The sequence below is a fragment of the Calliphora vicina genome, chromosome 1 (assembly GCF_958450345.1).
Source record: "Calliphora vicina chromosome 1, idCalVici1.1, whole genome shotgun sequence".
Lineage (NCBI taxonomy): Eukaryota > Metazoa > Arthropoda > Insecta > Diptera > Calliphoridae > Calliphora > Calliphora vicina.
Genome location: NC_088780.1, coordinates 89,585,372 through 89,597,867, shown reverse-complemented (window position 1 = coordinate 89,597,867; position 12,496 = coordinate 89,585,372). Strand labels below are relative to the sequence as shown.

At 27.9% G+C, this 12,496-nt stretch overlaps 1 protein-coding gene across 2 annotated transcripts in view; it reads left to right on the top strand.

Annotated features, from left to right (window-relative positions):
- Positions 1 to 12,496, top strand: part of LOC135963305 (uncharacterized) — a 264,932-nt gene that overhangs the window by 91,233 nt on the left and 161,203 nt on the right. The gene's annotated exons all lie outside the window — the stretch shown is intronic.

Sequence of the window (12,496 nt, the reverse complement as noted above, 5' to 3'; positions counted from 1 at the left end):
AATTATGTCCCTAGATTTTTTCGGTTCTAGAAACAGAAAGTCAGTTGTCAATGAAGCATTACGGTTGAACGAAATAACCGAACATTTTCCATTCAACTACAATTTATTAACCACAGCAGAAAAATTCCTTCATTAAAAAAGAAACTAACTATAATTATGTTCTTAAAAGATCTATTAAGGTGCATAACATTACAACTTCTAAGGATATTAATTTTTAAAGAAAGTAATAACAATAGTAGTGATTTAAATTCTTAAGTATTTTATTTAAACAATATAATTTAATGATTTTATAACTATTAAAATTACGATTGTGACAATGCTGATCAAATGTCATTATTAAAAAGCCTTAAATAGTTGGACCAACATTGTACAACCAAATATATGCTGGTAAAAGTCAAAGACAATTTATTCAAAATAAAATTTACTGGTTTTTGGTTTAATTTAGTATTGAAATTTGTTTAGTATTCCCTGTAAAAATGTTTTAATTTTTTTTTTCAAAAACATTTTCCCTGTAAAACATACAATTACATATGTTTACAATACTATTTCAAATAAATAAATATTTATTTTTCCATTTGTTAATATTTTTTTAATAAAATATACTACGTATATGACTTTTTAATAATAAACAATTCATTTAACATAAATAGTAGTATTTATTTACATACATAGGAGTACATTCGTATGTAAATAAGTATTATTATGATTTATATGTCAAGAGGCATATAAAATATTAATTTTTTTATTGTTATTAAGCATTATAATACTCCTAGTAATGATCATTATTATTATCAAACGAGTACAATATTACAATTGTTTAATTCTAATTAATTAAAAAAAAGTAAACAATTAAATAATATGACCAATAAATCTCTTTTTAGGTAATTATTTCAATTATTAAGGACTTATTATTGGCTCATTTAAGTGTATTTCATTAAAATTTAATTTGAACAATTTCAAGTTTTATAATTAATTCCCTTTAATTATTTTGAAAGAACTGTGTTTTAACTATTTTAATAACAAATTGTTTTATTTCTATAAATAAATAATAATTGTGGGTTATTGATTTATTTTAAAAATGTCTATGTTTATAATTTGTATAAAGGTCACTTTAAAATTTGACATACATACATATAAAGTAGTAATTATGTGCATTAAATATGCATTAATAACAAGGGAATTATTTAAAAGTTAACAGGTATAAAATTGTTTTGTTATTTATAGGATGGATTCTTCTTTCCATGCTATTATTGTTTAATGTTTTTATACCCTACACCAGCATAGTGGGGAGGGTATTATGCGTTTGAGCAGATGCTTGTAACGCCCAAAAATATTAGTCTAACAACCACCCACTAACCCACTTAAAGTATACCGATCGACTCAGAATCACTTTCTGAGTCGATTACAGATTGCAATTTTGAAGATTTTACGATAAAATTTGGTACATATAATAATATCGGCCCAAGGACCAAGACTATTGAAACTGGCTGAAATCGGTCAATTATTTAGCCTAGCCCCTATACAAATGTCCTCCCGAAATTGGACTTTATCCGTCAAAATGTTTAATTCATAACGGTATCAAGACAAATTTCGCTCCAAATAAGTTTTATATACGGAAATCATGCCACGTTATTTTAACGACAATCAAGACATGGGCCTTTTTTGTCCTTCTTTTAAAAATGAGCAAAAAACACCATTGCAACAGGGATTTAAGGGGTTTAAATGTTCCGAAAAAATATTCGTAAAATTTTACTATAAGTCCCTAAATACACCAAAAGGGAAAATTCAACCAGAAAGTCAGAAATAAGACATAACAAAAGAGAGCCGAGGGTTAATTTCGCATTTATTAAGAATTTTATTTTAAAGAACATTTTAGGTATAAAATGTGTTCAGCAAATTTATGCAAAATGTTACGGATAAAATTTTTGTAGAATATGTTAACCCTCTAACTCCTCAAGACATGGGTCCTTTTTGTCCTTCTTTGAAAAAAGAGCAACAAACTCCATTAAAACAGGGATTTAAGGGGTTAAAATGTTCCCCAAAAATATTGTCCGTGAAATTTTACTATAAGTCCCTGAATACACCAAAACGGAAAATTCAACCAGAAAGTCAGAAATAAGACACAACAAAAGAGAGCTTAGGGTTAATTTCGCATTTATTAAGAATTTTATTTTAAAGTACCCCAAAAATTTAACATGCGCACCCATTGAAGAACGCTAATAGCTGAAATATGCGTATGGTAATAAAGTGGAATTGCCTAGAGCTAAAAAATGTAATTAATGAAGACTTCCTATCCAAATTCTTAATAAATACGAAATTAACCTCATATGAAATTCAGATGTAAACTTTCAAAAAGCCGATACACGTGTCTTTTTTTTGTCTCCTCTATCAAATTTATTGGTCGGACCTTGTAATTTTGGAAAAAATTTGATTTTGTGGTATAGTGTAATTAGTCATAACTCCCATATAAGGATCATTTCCGAAAATCACTTTAACGAGCGTAAATCTCTTAAAAATGTTGACAAATCAATACAAATAACTTTAATATACACATAAATAACACGACCTAATTTTATGATGATCGGTCCTTAATTAGTCATAGCTCCTATATAAGGTCCGCTTCCGAAAATCACTTTAACGAGCAAAAATCTCTTAAAATTGTTGGTATTTACATACAATTCGACACGATTAACTTTCATACAGACATAAATAACATGAACTAATTAAATGGCGATCGGTCCATAATTAGTCACAGATCCCATATAATACACCCTTCCGAATTTTTGAAATTTTAAAAGAAACATTTTTTTTCTCATTTATTTAGTGTAGGGTATTATATGGTCGGGTTTGACCGAATCAATATTATTGCTATTTACTTAGGAGTATCTGATTATTAAAACGAGTTTTGAAATTTATTATCAGCAATCCCGCTATTCCCAAAAAAGTAATGAAAAATTCCAAAAATGGTAATTTTTAGTTTTTTGGCTATAATATCCATACCAGGGTCGGAGTTATCGGAATCCTTTACAAAATAATAAAAAGCATATTGGGCCATCTAAAATCGGTTATTATATTTTGATATCGAATATGCGATTTGAGAATTTTTGCCCCAAAATTTTATTTTACATAAAAAATAGGTGTTTTTTGAAAGGACCTGGTCCCCTCGGTAACAACAATTTTGAAAATGGGTTTCCTTTAAAATATTTTATGAAAACTTAGCTTTCAGAAAGCAGAAATTCCTTATACATCCTCTTAGAAATTTTTTGCGATAACTTAAAAAGAAAAAAAGTTATTTTTTCCCAAAAAAATAGCGAAAAATCGCTTTTTAAACATTTTTTAAATTCAAATGCATATAACTTTGGACTTAGTCACTATTTTTAAATAGCTCTTTTTCTATTTGACACACACATGTGTTGTTAGTCCAATAAAGTAAAACTGGAGAAAATCGGGAAATATTTGGATACGCTGTTGTTAAAAAACTGGAGTAAGGGTAAAAATGTTGAAAATTTAATTTTCAAATACGAATATCTCCTAAGCTATAAGAGATAATTGATAGCTACAACGAGGTTTTTTTATAGTGCTCGATGAGAAGATAATGTTTTTGAAATCAGAACTCAAACCAAGAAATAATATCGTTTTAAAAATGTAACATACCCGAGGTGTCATGCTTTGAGGGCCTTTGGTCGAGCCCCTGGTGGGCCCATGAGGTCCACGATCAAAACTTAAACTCGACAGCACTTCTTTGCGCATGTGAAATTTCATTCAAACCAATCGAACCATTTAGAAGTTACAGATTTATTTCCCTCTTTTTTTTACTGTAAAATATAAACATTTACTTACGATAAAATCGTACCCCCCATATTTTTGATGTTATTAACAATTTTGATATTCTGAGAAAGCTAAAACATCAGTCGGTCCATAAAATTTTAATTTCTGCAATAAAACAAAAATTTTAAAAATGTCGCTTACGATAATTTGGCGCTAAGGGCTCGATATAGTTGCCGCTAAAATAACGTTGTCGTAATAAGTCAAAATATGGTTACTGTTACCTTTTAACAGTTTCGAATTGGTAGCCAACCTTAGGAAAAAGTCATAATATTGACATTTCAAATCATTAATTAGTAACGCAAGTTTATGCTGAGTAATTCATATGTATTGTACACCGAGAATACAGATTCGTGATAGTTAGCAACCGAATTTGTTGGCAATCGAATGATTCTACCTTAGTGACCGAATTTTACAGTTGTGGCTACAAAATTTTAGAAGGGTTAACAAATGTTAGGTTGCTTTAACCGAAATTCTTCTTTATCAACTAACTTTCTGTTGATAGAACCGAAAAATTCTATGTTTGCAACCGAATTTGTTGCCAATCGAATGATTCGGTTGCAAACATAGAATTTTTCGAATCTGTTTTCTCTGTGTATACAATTGTTTTTCAACAACAAGATTTGGAAACTTTTTGAATCAAACCCCTATATTTGTTTTATCAATGAAATGTATTATCAGAAAACGTTTCTGTATAACGTCAGTGACCCTTTGAAGTGTAAAATAATGTATAAATGAATTTAGTAATTAAATATATTTCATTAAATTTGTTATTTTTATGTTTCTCTGGCTAAAATACCCTAATTTGGCTAGTGTTTGTAAGAAAAATTAATAAATACAGAGTTTCTGATGTTTCTAATGATTTGGATGGTGATGATGTTGATGTCTAGATAACTACTGAATACAATTAAAATGTCTATAGGTGAAATAATACCTAAATACATTAACGACATATACTATACTTTTACACACAGATAGAATAATCAATAAATGATTTTTCAAATGAAAGTGATCGATTAATAAAACAAAACACGCAGCGCTTTTTACGATATTTTTTTTCTGTTTTTTTATTAGCAGTCATCAACACCTGTTGTTTTCTTATTGAAAAACGAATGTTCAAACATTTTTGTAGCTCATGCAATTGATTGACTACAATTCATTTTGTTTCAAACATTAAAGAAATAAATATTTATTGAAAGGGAGGGAAATGTGGTTATAAAGTTTTATTTTTATTAAACAGAAACACAAAAAAAAACACATGCAAACGGCTAAATTGTTTAAAAAGAAACATGATTTTTAAATTATTACATCAATTTTATACACAAATCATCAATCTTTTTTTTTAACAAAAAAAAAGCTACATGAAAGTAGATATAAACAGCAAATAAATAAAAAAATAAATGCAAACAAAAATGACAACGACGACAAGTGTACTGCAAACATCAAGAGACAAAAAATACAAAGATGAAAAGTTTTTTTTTAATATTTGTTAAAAAATGTAAAAAAGTGATTGTAATAAATATTTTTATTTTCCAAAGGCAAAACAAAAAAGGAAAAATATAAAAAATTTTAAGGATTGTTTATGATGATTGTTTTTATTTTTTGGTAGAAAAACCACTTTGATGCTAGTAATAACTTTGCAACATTGTTGCATACTTTATGGGAATTTGTTGTTTTATTTGTTTGTTTGTTTGTTTTAAAAGTAATAGAGGATATAAACATTTGAAAGTATTGTATTTATCCATTAAATTTAATAGTAGTTTTTAATGCGTGTTTATTGCTGAAAAGGCTTTAGGGAATCTTATGATTTTCTTTTAAAATTTCCTAAATTTTCTTTTTAAATATCTGAAAATCCACCTGCAGCCCATTCTTCACCACTAAATGATACCTTTTAATCGAAATAGATTCCTGGGCTACCCACATATCGAGCCCTTAGCGCCAAATTATCGTAAGCGACATTTTCTAAATTTTTTTTTATTGCAAAAATTAAAATTTTATGGACCGACTGATGTTTTAGCGTTCTCAGAATATCAAAATTGTTAATAACTTCAAAGTAAGATTTTATCGTAAGTCAATGTTTACATTTTACAGTAAACGAATTTTATCGTAAGCGACACATAGTGGTATAGAAAAAAAAGAGGGAAATAAATCTGTAACTTCTAAATGGTTAGATTGGTTTGAATGAAATTTCATATGCGCAAAGAGGAAGTGTTGTCGAGTTTAAGTTCTGAACGTGGACCTCATGGGCCCACCACGGCCGCGACCAAGGGTCCTCAAAGTAGGACACCTCTGGTATATTATATTTTTAAAATGATCCTATTTCTTCGTTTGTGTTCCGATTTCAAAAAAATTACACATAAAATTTTTTCATCGAGTGCTACAAAAGACCTAGTCGTAGCTATCAATTGTCTCTTATAGCTTAGGAGATATTCGCATTTGAAAATTAAATTTTTAACATTTTTACCCAACATACTCCAGCCTATCCACATATTTTCTCCAGTTTTCCTTCATTGAACTAACAATGAATACGTATGTGTCAAATAAGAAAAAAACTTTTTAAAAATAATGACTAAGTCCAAAGTTATATGCATTTGAATTTAAAAAATTTTGAAAAGCCGATTTTCGCTAATTTTTTGGGAAAAAAGAACTTTTTTTCTTTTTAAGTTATCGCAAAAAATTTCTAAGAGGATGTATAAGGAATTTCTACTTTCTGAAAGCTAAGTTTTCATAAAATATTTTAAATGAAAAAAAAAATAAAAATTTTTGTTACCGAGGGGACCAGGTCCATTCAAAAAACCCCTATTTTTTATGTAAAATTAAACTTTAGGGCAAAAATTCTCAAATTGCATATTCGATATCAAAATATAATAACCGATTTTAGATGGCCCAATATGCTTTTAATTATTTTGTAAAGGATTCCGATAACTCCGACCCTGGTATGAACCAAACAACTAAAAATTTCCATTTTTGGGATTTTTCAATACTTTTTTTGGGTGTTGCGGGATTGCTGATAATAAATTTCAAAATTTCAAATAACTGTGAAATTTCATTAAAAACTATTCATAAATAAATATTTTATTTTAATTCGAAAAAATTCAATAAAAACTATTTTTTTCATATTTTTCAATAAAGTATTCCATGAATTTTTAATTGTCAAATGTTATAAATATTTTTGAAAAATAGATAAATAGCTTGAATGAAATTATAATATATCGCATCATAAAATTTTTAATTCTGTGTATAAATTTCAAAATAATCGAAAAAACCTTCTCCTGTAAAATTTGTGTTTTGTCGCTTACGATAATTTGCCGCTAAGGGCTCGATATGCTTAGTATACACAACATGTAACTTAATGGAGTAAATTCGTTGGGGGTATCTGAACAAAGTTCCCGATACACTGATGTATAAAGCCAATGAACGTAATTTCATTATTTTGAATTTTATAACCAGATAACCAAGCAACAGACATATTTTTTTTTATCTATTTATAAAATTTTTTTTTTTTAAATTTTGGCTTGCAAAACTTTATTCGAGTATTTGACAATTATTTATTGAATAATTTTTCTAAACTGAAAAATTTTATTCATTCGAATAAAAATTATATTCGTTCCCCTCTATTACATTGTGTGTAATTTTTTGAGTCATGCAGTTTTGCCCAAAGTCATGCACTTTTTGTTTTTATGGGCCCCCAAAGAATTGGGGCCTCGGTGTAATTTTTGCAAAAAATTGATAATTTTCTCAGGCTCATATATTGCAAACAGTTCGGAATTTTGATTTACTCTCTGAAGCAAATTTGTAGCCCTTGTCATAAAGAACACAAATTGTGAACATATAACTTCATCTTCAAGATCAAAATCGAAAACAACTTTAAAACAATTGAAATACATTTTTTTAAAGCTACCTAAAAGTATGCTTTAGTTTATAATAATTTAATAGTTTATGGCCCAAAACAATTAATTCTTTAGTTTTTTCTTACTAACTTATATTGACCTACCTATAGGGTGTTAATAATCATTCCTAGGAAGTTTATATGTTCTAGAAAGTTATTTATTGAGATCTTAGGTACATTTTTGTAGTTGATTGTTTCCTTGAATTTTGAACGGTTTCCTACATATGGACCTGAACACGGGAAAAAGGTAAAAAATCGATTTTTCAGTGCGATTTCTGTCTTGAAGATGAAGTTTTTTGGTTTTATATGTTCACATTTTTCTTCTTTATGACAAGGGCTACAACTTTGTCTCAGAGAGTAAATCAAAATTTCGAACTGTTTGCAAGATATAGGCCTGAGAAAATGATCACTTTTTGGCAAAAATGATACCGAGGCCCCAAATTTTTGGGGGCCCATAAAAAAGAGCATGATTTTGGGTAAAACTGGGAGACACGGGTGTTTTTTTTGGTCTTTTATCACGTAGTGGTGTCCGTATATGGTTATTTTTGTTCGTGTTGCACTGTGTTATTGATAATAGCAATAAGTGAACTTTATTTCATGTTCTGTAAATAGAAAATAGAAATACTTAATGCTATTGAATTTACAAGGTGGGGCAAAAGTAGTAAGCCAATGTTATTTTGCTGTATTTTTTTTTAATGAAAAACTTTGGTTCTTCTTGTGAAAAAAAAAAATTTATAAAAAACAAGTAAGAAAGTATGATCGGTCAAGGCCGATCATATAATACCCTACACTAAGTAAAATAGCAAAAACCTTTTTCCGATCGCAACAAAATTTGGTGACATGAATTTTGTGTACATAAAACTTATTTGGAGCGGAATTTGTGTAAATACCTATATGATTTAACCATTTATAACCGATAAAGTCCAATTTCGGGAGGACATGAATTTTGTGTACATAAAACTTATTTGGAGCGGAATTTGTGTAAATACCTATATGATTTAACCATTTATGACCGATAAAGTCCAATTTCGGGAGGACATTTGTATGGGGGCTAGGTGAAATAATGAACCGATTTAAGCCACATCGTTTAATCGACTCAGAAAATGATTCTAAGTCGATCGGTATACTATGGTGGTGTAGGGTATAAAAATTTACAGCTAAAGACATTGGGTGATTACTTTTGATCCACCTTGTACGTACCTTAACACATAATATGATATAATCTTTAAATCCAAAGCAGTCTTTTTTTGGCTTTTATCTAGTGGTGTCCGTATATGGTTATATTTTCATGACTCAAAAAATTACACAAAGCAATACAAAGATTTTCTTAAAATTGTTTCCAAGATAGATGGATTTCAAATGCAAACAATACATTTTTTATGGCGATATTTTCCTAAGGATTACTTCCCCTGTTTTTGAACTTTGCGAAAAGCAAATAATTATGTTCATTTTACAATTAACGCATTTTAATGCTAAATGAAAGACACATTTAAAGAAAAAAAACTAAATTGCTGCAAAGCAACGCACTTTCAAAACATCAATGTATATGCGACTTGGAAAATAATTTAAATTAATACACTGAGATTTAGAAAGTGAAAAAATTTGAAATACAAAGAAAACACACCATACTAAAGGCATGGAAATATTTATAAAATTTTACAATATGTATGAAAATAATTAAAGAAAATAAAAGACTTTAAACTGTTTTTTTTAACATCTGAGAAATTACATAAAATATGACAATGTGAAAGAAATTATAATTTCCAACGGATGGACAGCAGCACTAATCAATCCATCAATTATGGTTTAGGATCAAATATTTGTAAGGGGAAATTTTAAATTACTTCCCTTTTTAATTAAAATTATTTTTTTTTCAATTACCAAGACAAGTTTAATTAATAAAAAAAATATTACGCACCTGTTTCAAATAAGAAACTATTGTAATTAAATGAAAAATAAAAGATTTATTAAAAAAAATTATTTGTTATTTATCTATTTACATTGGCATGTGTCTACAACGTTTCATTAATAACAAATCTCCAGAACATTTTACTTTACAAAGAATCTAAGTTATGATTAAAATAATAATTAATAATGTCAATATGTACGTGTTTCTTGTTGGTTTTATTTTTATTTTCTTTAATTTTATCTGGAATCTTAAAATTACCAACTCATCATTAGTAATCAACATAAATTTTGCATGAAACTTAATGGAAAACCAATTTTGTACGGTATTTACAATCTGCAAAAATCTGTAGAAACTAAATAAGTATACAGGAGTCATATACAAAATTCGAAATAGTAGAAAAGAAGGTTTAAATTTATCCTACAACATGAAACTAAGTAAATTTTACTATATCCAGGCACAGTAGAACAGTAGAACACCCCACAACCAAGGCATTTAGCCAACTTGCCACCTATCATAGATACTGAAGCACATTTATGTAAGTTTTGGAATACTTTCTAGTAGTCTATAGATATGTATGTCTTGTATATGTATTACATACATACTCCAGATTTAAATTTGTAACAATCACAGTTTTGAAACTAAAACCAAACCCAACTAACCAGTCAACTTAACCAACTGCAATAGTATCAACTATAACAGCTGCTTAGGTATGTTGTTGTATGTTATATTGCAACTGTTGCCACTTCTTCGTCTACTTATTCGTGCCACACAATATTGTTCAAATAAAGGAATGAGTATGAGTACAACTATGCATCCATCCATCCATCCATACATTCATTCAATCACTTTAATGTATACCAGCCAATTCATCTCAAATATTTAAGATGCATCATTTACATACTGTGTTAAATTTGTTGTTGGTGTTTGTGTTGTACTGTACTGTTGTGTTTTTCCTAGTTTCTGAGGGCTTCCAACAAGCCAGAGACTCACTCATGGATAAATAAATGAATTTACTTTGAGACCACGTAATATAAAATACGTACATATGTACGTATAAGTAGTAACAATTGCTGTACAAAGTTACTACTTATTTACAGGAAGTGGCCAAATAATTTTAGATACATCAGGTACTCGGATGAAATATATACTTTTTAATTTTTTAATTTAAATGCACATAACTTTTGACGGGATTTGTTAATAATTATATTTTTGTGAATACTTATAAATTTGTTGTTAATTGAAGAAAAATATTTTAAATAAGTCGGTAAAGATTTTGGTCCAAATTTGAATATCTCGTAATATTTTTTGTAGATCTCTCTCTACACCCACAGAAAAACACATGGTTTTGCTAAACATAATCTTACAGCAACATATTATGATAAGATTTATGATTGCAGTCCAAACATATTATGATCTTAATTAGTATAAAAAATATCATATTATGATAAAACAAATAGTCCTCAAATCATAATATGTTCAAAATGAGCTATCTATCACAAAAATCGATTCTCTTAATTTTGAATAAATTTGATATCACATTTTGTTCATATTACATGTGGCTTTGCCATAAAGCAATAAATCTGAACAATTTCTGCCGTTTTCGATTTTTAATGATTTTTTTAAAACAAAAAAATTTGGTATTTTCACATAAAAAATATAGTTTTTGCTTCAAGTTTTTATTATAACTCCGAAACTACTGAAAATATATTTTTTGCATCAATTTGTTATTGTAACTCCGAAACGACTGAGCCGATCGAAACGCAATATATATATGAACATTTGTACATAGCATAGAGAAATTGCTTTCAATATTCAATCAACCGAAAGAAGAACTACTAAATTTTATGTATATCGAACAAAAAACTAAAATTTTGTGAAAATGAGCGAATTCTCTTATTTGTGAATAAATTCGAAAGGAATCAATCGATTTTTATGATCGATATCTCATTTTGTTGTTATTATATGTAGCTTTGCGATAAAGTAAGAAAGCTGAACAATTTCTTCAGTTTTCGATTTTTCATGATTTTTTTAAAACAAACAAATTTGCTATTTTCACGTAAAAATTATATTTTTTGCTTAAATTCTTTATTATATCTCCGGAACTCCTGAGGCGATTAAAACGCAATATATGTGTGAAAATTTTTACATAGTATAGGAAACGTTTTCAAAATTCAAACAATAAAAAGTAGAACTTTACTCAATTTTATGTATATCAAACAAAAAACTAAAATTTTGTGAAAATGAGCAAATTCACTTAATTGTAAATCAATTCGAAAAGAATCCATAGATTTTTATGATCGATATTTCATTTTGTTCCTATTACATGTGGTTTTGCGACAAAGTACTAAATCTTAACAATTTCTGCCGTTTTGGATTTTTCATGATTTTTTTAAAACAAAAAAATTTTGGTATTTTCACATAAAAAATATATTTTTTGCATAAATTTTTTATTAAAACTCCGAAACGACTGAGTCGATCGAAAAGCAATATACATATATGAACATTTGTACATAGAATGGGAAAAATACTTTTAATATTCAATCAATCGAAAGAAGGACATTAACTATAAATTTAAAAAAAATACATCTCCATAGAATTTAAAATTTGGTCAATATTTGTACTACTGGAATCACAAATATATCAAAATTATGTAGTGGTTTTCTTCTTCTAAAATTTTTTCGATTTTGTTGCCCTGTGTAATTATGTTTCAGTGAACCACACTCAAATTTATAATTGCAATGAACATAAAAATGTTAACAGCAACTAAAATATTGTTGAAATTAAATTAAAATATCAACGGTCTGTTTACGACAACAATATATTGTTAAAAAACACAGTGTAGTTGTCGTAACAATGCTGCATCGTGGTTTTAT